At 57.5% G+C, this 16,446-nt stretch overlaps 2 long non-coding RNA genes and 1 other non-coding gene across 3 annotated transcripts; 1 reads left to right on the top strand and 2 right to left on the bottom strand.

Annotated features, from left to right (window-relative positions):
* Positions 1-1,672: 1,672 nt before the first annotated feature.
* On the bottom strand, positions 1,673-7,455 carry LOC127465910 (uncharacterized). The gene is made up of 3 exons (XR_007902454.1): positions 7,235-7,455; positions 3,161-3,289; positions 1,673-1,779 (listed from the first exon to the last, which is right to left on the bottom strand). It is a non-coding gene; the product is annotated as an uncharacterized LOC127465910 (long non-coding RNA).
* Positions 7,456-11,914: 4,459 nt separating this feature from the next.
* Positions 11,915-12,490, top strand: LOC127465911 (uncharacterized). Its single transcript, XR_007902455.1, has 3 exons — positions 11,915-12,116; positions 12,211-12,263; positions 12,454-12,490. It is a non-coding gene; the product is annotated as an uncharacterized LOC127465911 (long non-coding RNA).
* A 768-nt stretch (positions 12,491-13,258) lies between these two features.
* Positions 13,259-13,332, bottom strand: TRNAR-UCU (transfer RNA arginine (anticodon UCU)). Its single transcript has one exon. It is a non-coding gene; the product is annotated as a tRNA-Arg (tRNA).
* Between the last annotated feature and the right edge of the window lie 3,114 nt (positions 13,333-16,446).

Raw genomic sequence — 16,446 nt, 5'->3', positions numbered from 1 at the left:
CCTGGGGGCACACGGGACCCTCAGTTAAGGGGGGACACCCCAAACCCCCCCAGAACCCCCCCAGCCCGGGGGGAGAGGGGACACGGGACCCTCAGCTGGGGGGGGACACCCCAAACCCCCCCAGAACTCCCCTAGACCCCCCCCAGCCCCTCGGAGCTGGAGCCCAGCTCGGGGCTCACCCTGGGGGGGGACACGGGACCCTCAGTTAAGGGGGGGACACCCCAAACCCCCCAAAACCCCCTAGAACACCCCCAGTCCCTCGGGGCTCACCCTGGGGGGACACGGGACCCTCAGTTAAGGGGGGGGACACCCCAAACCCCCCAAAACCCCCTAGAACACCCCCAGTCCCTCGGGGCTCACCCTGGGGGGGGACACAGGACCCTCAGTTGGGGTTGGGACACCCTAAACCCCCCCAGAATCCCCCCAGAACCCCCCCCAGCCCCTCGGGGACCACCCTGGGGGGAACATGGGACCCTCAGTTAGGGGGGAACACCCCAAACCCCCCCAGAACCCCCCCAGCCCCTCGGAGCTGGAGCCCAGCTCGGGGCTCACCCTGGGGGGGTAGAGGGGACCCTCAGTTAGGGGGGAACACCCCAAAACCCCCAGAACCCCCCCAAACCAGTCCTGGACCCCCAGGGGTGAGCCCCAAATTCAGGGTGTTCCCCCCCAGGGTCTCTTCCCCCTGGATTTGGGGGTTCAGGAACACGGGGGGGGTTCCTGATCCCTGGATTTGGGGGTCTCAGGGACACGGAGGGGTCTTTGCCCCCTGGATTTAGGGGGGTTCAGGAACATGGGGGGTCTCCCACCTCTGGATTTGGGGGTCTCAGGAACACAGGAGGGTCCCCAACCTCCAGATTTGGGGTCTCAGGGACACAGGGGGGTCTCTGCCCCTGGATTGGGGGTCTCAGGGACACGGGGGGTCTCTTCCCCCTGGATTTGGGGGGTTCAAGGACACAGGGGGTCTCTGCCCCTGGATTTGGGGTCTCAGGGACACGGGGGGTTCCTGATCCCTGGATTTGGGGGTCTCAGGGACACAGGGGGGTCTCTTCCCCCTGGATTTGGGGTCTCAGGGACACAGGGGGGTCACTGATCCCTGGATTTGGGGTCTCAGGGACACGGAGGGGTCTTTGCCCCCTGGATTTGGGGGTCTCAGGAACACGGGGGGGTTCCTGATCCCTGGATTTGGGGGTTCAGGAACACGGGGGGTCTCTCCCCCCTGGATTTGGGGTCTCAGGGACACAGGGGGGTCTCTTCCCCCTGGATTTGGGGGTCTCAGGGACACAGAGGGGTCTCTTCCCCCTGGATTTGGGGGTCTCAGGGACACAGGGGGGTCTCTTCCCCCTGGATTTGGGGGTCTCAGGAACACGGGGGGGGTCCCCAACCCCTGGATTTGGGGGTTCAGGAACACGGGGGGTCTCTCCCCCCTGGATTTGGGGGTCTCAGGAACACAGGGGGTCTCCTCCCCCTGAATTTGGGGGGTCTGGGGGTGTGTCCCCCCCCCTTACCCCATCTGGTCGTACCCAAGGACCCCCCGGAGCTCCTTTCCCGGTTCCCAGCTGTGCCTCCGGAACGGATCCGGGGGGGCCCGGGGGGGCCCGGCCCTGCGCAGGGAGACCCCCGGGAATGCCCCTCCTTCCTCCTCCTCCTCCTCCTCCTCCTCCTCCCAGCCCCTGCCGGGCTCCAGGACGGACACGCAGCGGCGCCTCCGCAGCGGGAATCCCCCCCCCGGGGGGGAATCCGGGATTTCGGGAACGTCCATGGAATGTTCCGGGCCGGGGGCTGCGGGAAGAGCCCGCGGAGGGGGGGGTTGGAGGGGTTTGAGGGGGTTTGGGGGGGGTTTTGGGATGGGAACTGGAGTGGGATGTCGTGGGAACTGGGATGGGATCTGCGGGTTTTTTGGGATGGAAGCTGGGGTGGGATTTTGGGGGGGGTTTGGGATGGGATCCGGGATGGAATCTGGGGGGTTTTGGGGTGGGAACTGGGATGGGATCTGCGGGTTTTTTGGGATGGAAGCTGGGGTGGGATTTTGGGGGGGTTTGGGGTGGAACCTGGGGTGGAATTTGGGGGGGTTTGGGGTGGGATGTGGTGGGATTTGGGATGGGATCTGGGATGGGATTTGGGATGGAACCTGGGGTGGAATCCGGGGGGTTTTGGGATGGAACCCGGGGTGGAATTTGGGGGGGGTTGGCGTGGGATGTGGTGGGATTTGGGATGGGATCTGGGATGGGATTTGGGATGGGAAGTGGGGTGGGATTTGGGGGAGTTTGGGGTGGGATGTGGAGGGATTTGGGGTGGGAATTGGGGTGGGATGTGGGGGTTTTTGGGATGGGATCTGGGGTGGGATTTGGGGGAGATTGGGGTGGGATGTGGGGGGTTTTTGGGATGGGAACTGGGGTGGGACCTGGGGGGTTCAGCCCGGCCATGCCCCGCCCTCCCCGCCCCCAAAAAGGCCACACGAGTCTGGGGAAAGCCCCGAGAATCCCAACATGCCTCCCAAAATCCCGACATCCCTCCCAAAATCCTGACACCTCTCCCAAAATCCCGACACCCCTCCCAAAATCCCAACATCCCTCCCAAAATCCCAACACCCCTCCCAAAATCCCAACACCCCCAGACAATCCCGACAGCCCTCGAGCATCCCAACAGCCCTCTCAGGATCCCGACACCTCTCCCAAAATCCCGACACCCCCTGAACATCCCAACAACCCTCCCGGGATCCCGACACCCCTCCCAAAATCCCAGCATCCCTCCCAAAATCCCGACACCCCTCCCAAAATCCCGATACCTCCCGAGTATCCCAACATCCCTCCCAAAATCCCAGCATCCCTCCCAAAATCCCGACACCCCCCGAGCATCCCAACAGCCCTCCCGGGATCCCGACACCCCTCCCAAAATCCCAACATCCCTCCCAAAATCCCGACACCCCTCCCAAAATCCCAACATCCCTCCCAAAATCCCGACACCCCTCCCAAAATCCCGACACCCCTCCCAAAATCCCAACATCCCTCCCAAAATCCCGACATCCCCCCTTCCTTTCCCTGTTCCCGGCGGATTCCCGGGATCCCCGCGCCCCATCCCATCCCTCCAAAACCCCACAATCCCCAAATCCCGACCCCATTCCCGGGCTGGCACCTCCTCCCCTGGCCCGGACTGGACTCACCCCGCTGGGGACTGGGAGGGACTGGGAGGGACTGGGAGGGACTGGGAGGGACTGGGAGGGACTGGGACGAGCGGGATGAGCGGGATGAGCTCAGTCCTTTTCCTGTTTTTCCGTTCCCAGCCCGGTCAGCTGATTAAAAAAAAAATAAAACCCCGTTTTTCCTTCGTGGATCTTCCCTTGGATCTGCCCGGGATCGGCCACAAACCCGGGATCGGAAATTCGGGATCGGGAATAAACGAGGAGCCGTCGCTCCAGGGTGAAAAAATCCACGGGCTCTTCCCAAAAAAACCGCGAATCCCCCGGGATTTAGGGATTCCCGGGCTCATCCAGGTGCCAGGGAAAAAAAAATGGGATGCCCGGGAGCTTCCCAGGTGGGAATTTAGGGGTGGGAATCCGAGCGGAGCCGGGAAATGGGAGGGAAAGGGGCGGGATCCCGGAGCGGCTCCCCCCAAATCCTGATCCCGTGGGAGCAGCTCTTCCCAAACCCTGATCCCGATCCTGTGGGAGCAGCTCCCCAAATCCCGATCCTGGAGCAGCTCCCCCAAATCCCGATCCTGTGGGAGCAGCTCCCCCAAATCCTGATCCCTTGGGAGCAGCTCCCCCAAATCCCGATCCTGGAGCAGCTCCCCCAAATCCCGATCCTGGAGCAGCTCCCCCAAATCCCGATCCTGGAGCAGCTCCCCCAAATCCCGATCCTGGAGCAGCTCCCCCAAATCCCGATCCTGGAGCAGCTCCCCCAAATCCCGATCCTGGAGCAGCTCCCCCAAATCCTGATCCTGGAGCAGCTGCTCCCAAATCCCGATCCTGGAGCAGCTCCCCCAAATCCTGATCCTGGAGCAGCTCCCCCAAATCCTGATCCCATGGGAGCAGCTCCCCCAAATCCTGATCCTGGAGCTGTTCCCCCAAATCCCGATCCTGGAGCAGCTCCCCCCAAATCCCGATCCTATGGGATCCTGGGAGGGTGGGAATTCCTGCTCCCGAGGGTTTGGATCCCGGTGGGATGCGGGAACAGCGGGATGATGGCACAGCCCCCCCGGGACAGGGATTTTGGGATGAAATCCCCCCCCATATCCATGCTGGGAGCGGCCAAACTCATCCCTGAAGCGGCGGGATTGGGATTGGGATCGGGATTGGGGTCAGGGGGGTCACCACGTGCCCATCCTGGAATTCCCGGGAGCTCCGGCGGCACTTTGGACCCGCCGGGAATTCCCGCTCGGAGTCCCCGGGCTCTGGAGGAGGAGGAAGGACGGAGCTGCTCCTCCGCCTCTTCCTCCTCCTCCTTCTTCCCGGGGTCCCAGCTCCTCAGTTCCCAATTTTCAGGGTCCCAGCCCCTCAATTCCCAATTTTCAGGGTCCCAGCCCCTCAATTCCCAACTCCCGGGGTTCCAGCCCCTCAATTCCCAATTTTCAGGGTCCCAGCCCCTCAATTCCCAACTCCCGGGGTCCCACCCCCTCAGTTCCCAATTTTCAGGGTCCCAGCCCCTCAATTCCCAATTTTCGGGGTCCCAGCCCCTCAATTCCCAATTTTCAGGGTCCCAGCCCCTCAATTCCCAACTCCCGGGGTTCCAGCCCCTCAATTCCCAATTTTCAGGGTCCCAGCCCCTCAATTCCCAACTCCCGGGGTCCCACCCCCTCAGTTCCCAATTTTCAGGGTCCCAGCCCCTCAATTCCCAATTTTCGGGGTCCCAGCCCCTCAATTCCCAATTTTCGGGGTCCCAGCCCCTCAATTCCCAATTTTCAGGGTCCCAGCCCCTCAATTCCCAATTTTCAGGGTCCCAGCTCCTCAATTCCCAATTTTCAGGGTCCCAGCCCCTCAATTCCCAATTTTCAGGGTCCCAGCCCCTCAATTCCTAATTCCCGGGGTGTTCCAGCCCTGCAATTCCCCATTCCCGGAGTCCCAGCCCCTCAATTCCCACTTCCCGGGGTCCCAGCCCCTCAATTCCCAATTTTCAGGGTCCCAGCCCCTCAATTCCCCATTCCCGGGGTCCCAGCCCCTCAATTCCCAATTTTCCCGGGGTCCCAGCCCCTCAATTCCCAATTTTCGGGGTCCCAGCCCCTCAATTCCCCATTCCCGGGGTGTTCCAGCCCCTCAATTCCCAATTTTCAGGGTCCCAGCCCCCTCAATTCCCAATTTTCGGGGTCCCACCCCTGACCCGCCCCCTCTCCCTCCCTCCTTCCTCCTCCTCCTCCTCCTCCTCTCCCACATTCCAAACAAACCAGGAACCGCTCGGCTCCTTTTCCCCGTTAACCCTTTTCCCGCCGATCCCGGGGCCGGGAATGTCGCTCCCATTCCCGAGGGAGCCCCCAAATCCGGCCCCGCTCCCCCTTTTCCCCCCCCCCCCACCCCCCCATTCCCTTCTCCAGCGGTTTTTAGGGATCAGGGAGAGCCCGGGGGGGTCAAACGGCCCCTTCCCGACTCCCGGGGTTTGCTTCCCGTGGGATTTAGGGAGGAGCCGGGGGGGGGGGGGGTGGAATTCCGTGCCTGGAGTTTCCCAACTCCAAAGGTGGGAATTCCTTCCTGCCTGGAGTATTCCCACTTTTCCAGCCCGCTGGGGCTGAATCCCAAATCCCTGGGGCTGAATCCCAAATCCCAGAGGCTGAATCCCAAATCCTGGAGCTGAATTCCAAACTCTGGGGCTGAATCCCAAATATCCCAAGGGCTGAATCCCAAATCCCAAGGGCTGAATTCCAAATCCCAGAGGCTGAATCCCAAATTCCTGGAGCTGAATCCCAAATCCCAAGGGCTGAATCCCAAACTCCTGGAGCTGAATCCCAAATCCCAAGGGCTGAATCCCAAACTCTGGGGCTGAATCCCAAATCCCTGGAGCTGAATCCCGAATTCCAAAGGCTGAATCCCAAATCCTGGGGCTGAATCCCAAATATCCCAGGGGCTGAATCCCAAATTGCAAGGGCTGAATCCCAAATATCCCAGGGGCTGAATCCCAAATATCCCAGGGGCTGAATCCCAAATCCCTGGAGCTGAATCCCAAATCCTGGGAGCTGAATCCCAAATATCCCAGGGGCTGAATCCCAAGTTCCTGGAGCTGAATCCCAAACTCCTGGAGCTGAATCCCAAATCCTGGGGCTTGAATCCCAAACCCCTGGAGCTGAATCCCAAATATCCCAGGGGGCTGAATCCCAAATCCCTGGAGCTGAATCCCAAATCCTGGGGTTGAATCCCAAATCCCAAGGGCTGAATCCCAAACTCCTGGGGCTGAATCCCAAATATCCCAGGGGCTGAATCCCAAGTTCCTGGGGCTGAATCCCAAATCCCAGGGGTTGAATCCCAAATCCTGGGGCTGAATCCCAAATATCCCAGGGGGCTGAATCCCAAATATCCCAGAGGCTGAATCCCAAGTTCCTGGGGCTGAATTCCAAATCCCAGGAGGCTGAATCCCAAATCCCAGGGGCTGAATCCCAAATCCTTGGGGCTGAATCCCAAATTCCAAGGGCTGAATCCCAAATATCCCAGGGGCTGAATCCCAAACTCCTGGAGCTGAATCCCAAATCCCAGGGGCTGAATCCCAAATATCCCAGGAGGCTGAATCCCAAATTCCAAGGGCTGAATCCCAAATCCTGGGGCTGAATCCCAAGTTCCTGGGGCTGAATCCCAAATCCCCGGGGCTGAATCCCAAATCCCTGGAGCTGAATCCCAAATCCCAAGGGCTGAATCCCAAATCCCAGAGGCTGAATCCCAAATATCCCAGGGGCTGAATCCCAAGTTCCTGGAGCTGAATCCCAAACCCTGGGGGCTGAATCCCAAATATCCCAGGGGCTGAATCCCAAATATCCCAGAGGCTGAATCCCAAATCCCAGGGGTTGAATCCCAAATCCTGGGGCTGAATCCCAAATATCCCAGGGGGCTGAATCCCAAATATCCCAGAGGCTGAATCCCAAGTTCCTGGGGCTGAATTCCAAATCCCTGGGGCTGAATCCCAAATCCCTGGAGCTGAATCCCAAATCCCAAGGGCTGAATCCCAAATCCCAGAGGCTGAATCCCAAATATCCCAGAGGCTGAATCCCAAATCCCAGGGGCTGAATCCCAAATCCCTGGGATTGGGACCCCCATTCCCACCTTTTCCCGGTTCCAGGGGGATCACACACCTCGGACAATCCCGGATCCCGGCGGGATTTCATTTCCTGGGAAAAACCCCCCCCCCCCCCGGAACGAGCCGATCCCGGCTGGAATTTCCCGATCCCGCTCCAGAGGCACCTGCGGGAAAGGGGGCGGGGCCCCAATTCCCACCTCCCGGGAATCTCCGCGAGCCTGGAAAAACTCCAGGAAATCCTGGAGGGGTCCCGGAGAAAAAAAAAAACCCGGGAAAATCCTCGATTTCCACCCCCTGGAGAAAAAAAAAACCGGGAAAATCCCCGATTTCCACCCCCTGGAGAAAAAAAAAACCGGGAATATCCTCGATTTCCACCCCCTGGAGGAAAAAAAAACCGGGAATATCCCAGATTTCCACCCCCTGGAGAAAAAAAAAACCGGGAAAATCCCCGATTTCCACCCCCTGGAGTCCCCCCCCCGCCCCGGCTCCCGATATTCCCCGGGATTTATCCCGCCGGGAATGTGTTTGTTTGACCAGCAGGGCGGGACGGGACCTTTGCGCGGGATTCGGGAAGGGCCGGGAGGGGACAATTCCCGGGATCCCGCTCCCTGCTTGCCCTGTTCCCTGTTTTCCCTGTTCCCTCTTTCCCTATTTCCCCGTTTTCCCTCTTTTCCCTGTTTCCCTCTTCCCTATTTTCCTTGTTTCCCTGTTCCCTCTTTTCCCTGTTTTCCTGTTCCCTGTTTTCCTTGTTTCCCTGTTTCCCTGTTTTCCCAGGGGCTGAATCCCAAATTCCAGGGGCTGAATCCCAAATATCCCAGAGGCTGAATCCCAAATCCCAGGGGCTGAATCCCAAATTCCGGGGGGCCAAATCCCAAATCCCAGGGCCTGAATCCCAAATCTTGGGGAACTGAATCCCAGATTCCTGGGACCGAATCCCAAATCCTGGGGCTGAATCCCAAACCCCTGGGATTGGGATCCCAAATCCCAGGGGCTGAATCCCAAATTCCAGGGGTTGAATCCCAGATCCTGGGGCTGAACCCCAAGTTCCTGGGATTGAGATCCCAAATCCCAGGGGCTGAATCCCAAATCCCAAGGGCTGAATTCCAAATCCTGGGGCTGAATCCCAAATCCCAGGGGCTGAATCCCAAACCCCTGGGGCTGAATCCTAAATTCCTGGGATTGGGATCCCAAATCCCAGGGACTGAATCCCAAACACCTGGAGTTGAATCCCAAATATCCCAGGGGCTGAATCCCAAATTCCAGGGGCTGAATCCCAAATCCTAGGGAACTGAATCCCAGATTCCTGGGGGCTGAATCCCAAACCCCTGGGGCTGAATCCCAAATCCCAGGGTCTGAATCCCAAATCCCTGGAGCTGAATCACAAATCTTGGGGAACTGAATCCCAAATATCCCAGGGGCTGAATCCCAAATATCCCAGGGGCTGAATCCCAAATCCTGGGGCTGAATCTCAAATCCTGGGGCTGAATCCCAAGTTCCTGGGATTGGGATCCCAAATTCCTGGAGTTGAATCCCAAACCCCTGGAGCTGAATCCCAAACCCAGGGATTCAGGAATCTCCTCCCGCCCCATCCCGAAGCTCCACCCCCGGAATTCCAGGATGGATATTCCCACTGCCATCACCATTCCAAGCTCGGGAACTCCGGGATTTGGGATCCAACCCCTTTTCCCACCAAATCCCACCCTAAACCCCCAAAAAAGCCCCCGGAACGAGCCATTCCCGCCCTTTTCCGTCCTCAAATCCCCCGGATTCCCTCGGGATCCTCCTCACCTCTCACCCCAACCGGGACATTCCCGGGATCGGGAACATCCAGGAATCCCCTCAGCTCCGAGGGAACCCCGGGAATCCTTCGGGATCCCTTCGGATCCGACGGGAGGAGCCCGGAACGGGGTCGGAATTCCGGGACAAAGGGCCTTTGTTCCCTCGGGAATTCCAGCAGCCCACGCGGAATTCTCGGCCCCGCGGCGACTGGAAACACCCGAAGAGCCGGGATGGGCCGGGATTGTTCCCAAAAAACGGGATGTCTTAATTTTAGATCCCAACGTTCGCAGCCAAAGATCGGATTTTTCCACCCAAAAATCGGATTTTTCCACCCCAAAATTGGATTTTTCTACCCAAAAATCGGATTTTCCCACCCAAATATTGGATTTCTCTACCCAAAAATTGGATTTTTCTACCCCAAAATTGGATTTTTCTACCCCAAAATTGGATTTTTCCACCCAAAAATCGGATTTTTCTACCCAAATATCGGATTTTTCCACCCAAATATTGGATTTTCTACCCAAAAATTGGATTTTTCTACCCAAAAATTGGATTTTTCTACCCAAAAATCGGATTTTTCTACCCAAAAATTGGATTTTTCTACCCAAAAATCGGATTTTTCCACCCAAAAATCAGATTTTTCCACCCAAATATCGGATTTTTTCCACCCAAATATCAGATTTTCCACCCAAAAATCAGATTTTCCCACCCAAATATTGGATTTTTCTACCCAAATATTGGATTTTCAACCCAAATACTGGATTTTTAAATTTTATATCCAAATGTTCATATCCAAATATTGAATTTTCTACCCAAATATTGGATTTTTAAATTTTATATCCAAGTGTTCATATACAAATATTGGATTTTCTACCCAAATATCGGATTTTCCCACCCAAATATCGGATTTTCCCACCCAAATATCGGATTTTCCCACCCAAATATCACATTTTATATCCAAACATCGCATTTTTTTGGGGATTTTACCCCACCATTCCCACCCCCACATCGGACACTCCGAGCCGGCGCGGGCAGGTTTTATTTTCCCGGGAATTCCCGCCATTCCGGCGCCGGCCCACGGACAGGACTCGGCCCCCCCCCGGCACAAGGGGGGGAATGCTTTCCGTGCCCCTCCCGGTTTTGTGGGATTTGTTCCCGGTTTTCCCGCCCTTCGTCCCGAGCCCGGCGGGGCCCTGGGAAAGGGGAACGGGGGGGGGGCGATTCCCGAAAAACTGGGGAGGCTCCAGAGCCTGCTCCAAATCCCACGGATATTCCAGAGCCTGTTCCAAATCCCACGGATATTCCAGAGCCTGTGGATGCTCCAGATCCTGTGGATATTCCAGAGCCTGTGGATCTTCCAGACCCTGTTCCAGAGCCTGTGGATGCTCCAGATCCTGTTCCAAATCCCATGGATGTTCCAGACCCTGTGGACGTTCCAGACCCTGTGGATCTTCCAGACCCTGTGGATCTTCCAGAGCCTGGGGATGTTCCAGAGCCTATGGATGCTCCAGAGCCTGTTCCAAATCCCACAGATATTCCAGACCCTGTGGATGCTCCAGAGCCTGTTCCAGAGGCTTTGGATGTTCCAGAGCCTGTTCCAGAGCCTGGGGATGTTCCAGAGCCTGTTCCAGACCCTGTGGATGTTCCAGACCCTATTCCAAAGCCTATGGATGCTCCAGAGCCTGCTCCAAATCCCACGGATATTCCAGAGCCTGGGGATGCTCCAGAGCCTGTTCCAGACCCTGTGGATGCTCCAGAGCCTGTTCCAAATCCCATGGATATTCCAGACCCTGTGGATGCTCCAGAGCCTGTTCCAGAGGCTGTGGATGTTCCAGACCCTATTCCAGAGCCTGGGGATGTTCCAGAGCCTGTCCCAGACCCTGTGGATATTCCAGACCCTGTGGATGTTCCAGACCCTATTCCAAAGCCTGTGGATATTCCAGACCCTGTGGATGTTCCAGAGCCTGGGGATGTTCCAGAGCCTGGGGATGTTCCAGAGCCTGGGGATGTTCCAGACCCTGTTCCAGACCCTGTGGATGCTCCAGAGTCTATTCCAGAGCCTATGGATGCTCCAGAGCCTGTTCCAGACCCTGTGGATATTCCAGAGCCTGTGGATATTCCAGACCCTGTCCCAGACCCTGTGGATGCTCCAGACCCTGTTCCAAATCCCACGGATATTCCAGAGCCTGTGGATGTTCCAGAGCCTGTTCCAGACCCTGTGGATGCTCCAGACCCTGTGGATATTCCAGACCCTATTCCAAAGCCTATGGATGTTCCAGAGCCTGTTCCAAATCCCATGGATATTCCAGACCCTGTGGATGCTCCAGAGCCTGTCCCAGAGTCCGTGGATGTTCCAGTCCCTGTTCCAAATCCCATGGATATTCCAGAGGCTGTGGATGTTCCAGACCCTGTTCCAGCCCCTGTGGCTGCTCCAGCCCCTGTGATCCCCCCGGATTTTCCAGGAATTTCCCAGCCTGCCCCTCCCGGAGCTGCTCCGGGGGTCCCATTTCCCCCCCAGAACGTCCCTGTTGGGACCTTCCTGGAAAACTCCTGGAAGAAGGTCCTGGATCCCTTCCCTCCCCCTGGATCCTCCTGGAAAACTCCTGGGAGAAGGTCCTGAACCCCTTCCCTCCCCCTGGATCCTCCTGGATTCTCCTGGGAGAAGGTCCTGGATCCCTTTCCTCCCTCTGGATCCTCCTGGGAGAAGATCCTGACCCCCTTCCCTCCCTCTGGATCCTCCTGGAAAACTCCTGGGAGAAGATCCTGGACCCCTTCCCTCCCCCTGGATCCTCCAGGAAGAAGGTCCTGAACCCCTTCCCTCCCCCTGGATCCTGCTGGAAAATTCCTGGAGGAATGTCCTGACCCCCTTCTCTCCCTCTGGATCCTCCTAGAAAAAGGTCCTGAATCCCTTCCCTCCCTCTGGATTCTCCTGGAGGAAGATCCTGAACCCCTTCCCTCCCTCTGGATCCTCCTGGAAAACTCCTGGGAGAAGGTCCTGAACCCCTTCCCTCCCTCTGGATCCTCCTGGAAAAAGGTCCTGGATCCCTTCCCTCCCTCTGGATCCTCCTGGAAAACTCCTGGAGGATGGTCCTGAACCCCTTCCCTCCCCCTGGATCCTCCTGGAAGAAGGTCCTGAACCCCTTCCCTCCCCCTGGATCCTCCTGGATTCTCCTGGAAAAAGATCCTGGATCCCTTTCCTCCCTCTGGATCCTCCTGGGAGAAGGTCCTGGATCCCTTCCCTCCCCCTGGATCCTCCTGGAAAACTCCTGGAGGAATGTCCTGAACCTCTTCCCTCCCCCTGGATTCTCCTGGAAAACTCCTGGAAAAAGATCCTGGACCCCTTCCCTCCCTCTGGATTCTCCTGGGAGAAGGTCCTGACCCCCTTCCCTCCCTCTGGATCCTCCTGGAAAAAGGTCCTGAATCCCTTCCCTCCCTCTGGTTTCTCTGGGAAAACTCCTGGGAGAAGATCCTGAACCCCTTCCCTCCCTCTGGATTCTCCTGGAAAAAAGTCCTGAACCAATTCCTTCCCCCTGGTTTCTCCTGGAAAAGATCCCGAAAGGAGCCAGGAAAAGTGGGATCTGACGGGGGAGACGCTGGAAAAAGGGGAAAGCACAAAACCCTCACAAGTATCAGCCATGCACTGAAAATCCATTATTTTCCCACCGGGAGCGTCTCTCCATGGAATCCTTCGGGAATCCTTCGGGAATGGGCGGCAAAAGAAAAGGGCCACCTGCCTGGAGCTCATCTCTGCCGGGACTCGAACCCGGAACCTCTGGATTAGAAGTCCAGCAGGAAACACCTCCAGAGGGGCCTGGAGCCCTTCCCTGCCCCTGGATCCTCCTGGAAAACTCCTGGATGAATGTCCTGAACCCCTTCCCTCCCTCTGAATCCTTCTGGAAGAAGGTCTTGGATCCCTTCCCTCCCTCTGGATCCTCCTGGAAGAAGATCCTGAACCCCTTCCCTCCCTCTGGTTTCTCTGGGAAAACTCCTGGAAGAAGGTCCTGGATCAATTCCTTCCACCTGGATCCTCCTGGAAAACTCCTGGGAGAAGGTCCTGAACCCCTTCCCTCCCTCTGGTTTCTCTGGAAAAGATCCCAAAAGGAGCCAGGAAAAGTGGGATCTGACGGGAGAGACGCTGGAAAAAGGGGAAGCACAAAACCCTCCTGCCGTGAAAATCCCTTTTTTTTTCCACCAGGAGCTTCTCTCCATGGAATCCTTTGGGAATCCTTCGGGAATGGGCGGCAAAAGAAAAGGGCCACCTGCCTGGAGCTCATCTCTGCCGGGACTCGAACCCGGAACCTCTGGATTAGAAGTCCAGCGCGCTCGTCCATTGCGCCACAGAGACCTCACCGGGAGCCGAGCGGCGGCTCCGGCACAAAAACCCCCCCCGGGGGTCCCTCCGACCCCCCCTCCCGCCGGGATAATCCCGGGAATCACAAAAACACCCCCCCCGGGGGTCCCTCCGACCCCCCCTCCCGCCGGGATAATCCCGGGAATCAGCCACGGGCTGCCAGGGGTGCAGCGAAAACCTGGATGCGGCGCCTGCATCCCTGTGCTGGGATCACATCCCTGTGCCGGGATCCATTCCCTGAGCCTGTATCCCTGTGCCTCCATCCCATCCCTGTATCCCTGAGCCAGCATCCCTGTGCCTGCATCACATCCCTGTATCCCTGTGCTGGGAGCACATCCCTGTGCCGGGATCCATTCCCTGAGCCTGTATCCCTGTGCCTCCATCCCATCCCTGTATCCCTGAGCCAGCATCCCTGTGCCTGCATCACATCCCTGTATCCCTGTGCTGGGATCACATCCCTGTGCCGGGATCACATCCCTGTGCCTGCATCCCATCCCTGTGCCTGCATCCCATCCCTGTGCCTGCATCCCATCCCTGCATCCCTGTGCCTGCATCCCTGTGCCGGCATCCCATCCCTGTGCCGGCATCACATCCCTGTGCCTGCATCCCATCCCTGCATCCCTGTGCCTGCATCCCTGTGCCTGCATCCCATCCCTGCATCCCTGTGCCTGCATCCCTGTGCCTGCATCCCATCCCTGCATCCCTGTGCCTGCATCCCTGTGCCTGCATCCCATCCCTGCATCCCTGTGCCTGCATCCCTGTGCCTGCATCCCATCCCTGTGCCGGCATCACATCCCTGTGCCTGCATCACATCCCTGTGCCTGCATCACATCCCTGTGCCTGCATCACATCCCTGTGCCTGCATCCCTGTATCCCTGTGCCTGCATCCCATCCCTGTGCCAGCATCTCGTCCCTGTATCCCTGTGCCTGCATCCATTCCCTGAGCCAGCATCCCATCCCTGTATCCCTGTGCCTGCATTCCTGCATCCCTGTGCCAGCATCTCGTCCCTGTATCCCTGAGCCTGCATCCCATCCCCGTGCCTGCATCCCATCCCTGTATCCCTGTGCCTGCATCCCTGTATCCCTGTGTTGGTATCACATCCCTGTATCCCTGAGCCTGCATCACATCCCTGTGCCTGCATCACATCCCTGTGCCTGCATCCCATCCCTGTATCCCTGAGCATCCCATCCCTGTATCCCTGTGCCTGCATCCCATCCCTGTATCCCTGTGCCTGCATCCATTCCCTGAGCCAGCATCCCATCCCTGAGCCTGCATCCCTGTATCCCTGAGCTGCATCCCTGTATCCCTGTGCCTGTATCACATCCCTGTATCCCTGAGCCTGCATCCCTGTATCCCTGTGCCTTTATCACATCCCTGTATCCCTGTGCATCACATCCCTGTGCCTGCATCCCATCCCTGTATCCCTGAGCCTGCATCCCATCCCTGTATCCCTGAGCCTGCATCCCATCCCTGAGCCTGCATCCCATCCCTGAGCCTGCATCCCTGTATCCCTGTGCATCACATCCCTGAGCTGCATCCTTCTCCCAGGGAAGAGCGAAATCCTGGAGTGGCAGCAGCGCCCGGAGACGGGAAACGGGAGAGGGATTTAGTCTGGGAATGCTGGGAATGGGGGGGAGGCTCCTGGAGCATCCTCAGGAGGGAGGGAAACGGGAGAGGGATTAGTCTGGGAACACTGGGAATGCTGAGGAGGCTCCTGGAGCATCCTCGGGAAGGAGGGAAATGGGAGAGGGATTTAGTCTGGGAATGCTGGGGGAGGCTCCTGGAGCATCCTCGGGAGGGAGGGAGGGATAAAAAAGGGAGAGGGATTAGTCTGGGAACGCTGGGAATGCTGGGAATGGAGGAGGGAAGCTCAGCATCCTCGGGAGGGAGGGATAAAAACGGGAGGGGATTTAGTCTGGGAATGCTGGGAATGCTGGGGAGGCTCCTGGAGCATCCTCGGGAGGGAGGGAGGGATAAAAACCAGAGAGGGATTAGTTTTGGAACGCTGGGAATGCTGGGGAAGAGAGGGATTTAGTCTGGGATTGCTGGGAATGAGGGGGGGAGGCTCCCAGAGCATCCTCGGGAGGGAGGGATAAAAAAAGGGGAGAGAGATTAGACTGGGAACGCTGGGAATGGGAGGGGAGGGATAAAAACGGGACAGGATTTAGTTTGGGAATGCTGGGAATGGAGGGGGGAGGGAGAAAAACGGGAGAGGATTTAGCCTGGGAATGCTGGGAATGGAGGGGGGAGGCTGAGCAGCCTCGGGAGGGAGGAAAATGGGAGAGGGTTTAGTCTGGGAACGCTGGGAGAGGGAAAAAATGGGAGAGGGTTTAGTCTGGGAATGCTGGGAATGGGAGGGGAGGGATAAAAACGGGAGAGGGTTTAATCTGGGAATGCTGGGAGAGGGGAAAAAATGGGAGAGGGTTTAGTCTGGGAATGCTGGGAATGGAGGAGGGAGGGAGAAAAACGGGAGAGGGTTTAGTTTGGGAATGCTGGGAATGGAGGGGAGGGATAAAAACGGGAGAGGGTTTAGTCTGGGAATGCTGGGAATGGGAGGGGAGGGGTAAAAACGGGACAGGATCTAGTTTGGGAATGCTGGGAATGGAGGGAAGAGATAAAAATGGGAGAGGGTTTAATCTGGGAATGCTGGGAGAGGGAAAAACTGGGAGAGGGTTTAGTTTGGGAATGCTGGGAATGGAGGGGAGGGATAAAAACGGGAGAGGGTTTAGTCTGGGAATGCTGGGAATGCTGGGAGAGGGAAAAAAATGGGAGAGGGTTTAGTCTGGGAGTGTTGGGAATTGGAGGGGAGGGGTAAAAATGGGAGAGGGTTTAGTCTGGGAATGCTGGGAATGCTGGGAGAGGGAAAAAATGGGAGAGGGTTTCGTTTGGGAATGTTGGGAATGGGAGGGGAGGGGTAAAAACGGGAGAATGCTGGAAAAAAAAAATGAAACTGGCATCAAAATAAGAGGAAATGTCCATTTTTATCCACAGATTTTATCCATTGATTTCCATCCATTGATTTCTATCCCCTGATATTCCTTGGAAAGGAGAAAAGAAGGAAGGAAGAGGAAGGAAGCAAAGAAGGAAGGAAGGAAATGGGGAAGGTT

Source organism: Manacus candei, unplaced genomic scaffold (assembly GCF_025592945.1).
Source record: "Manacus candei isolate 608988 ecotype Guabito, Panama unplaced genomic scaffold, ASM2559294v1 h1tg000526l, whole genome shotgun sequence".
Lineage (NCBI taxonomy): Eukaryota > Metazoa > Chordata > Aves > Passeriformes > Pipridae > Manacus > Manacus candei.
The sequence above is the reverse complement of the archived record's forward strand: the minus strand, read 5'-3'. Positions and strand labels throughout refer to the sequence as shown.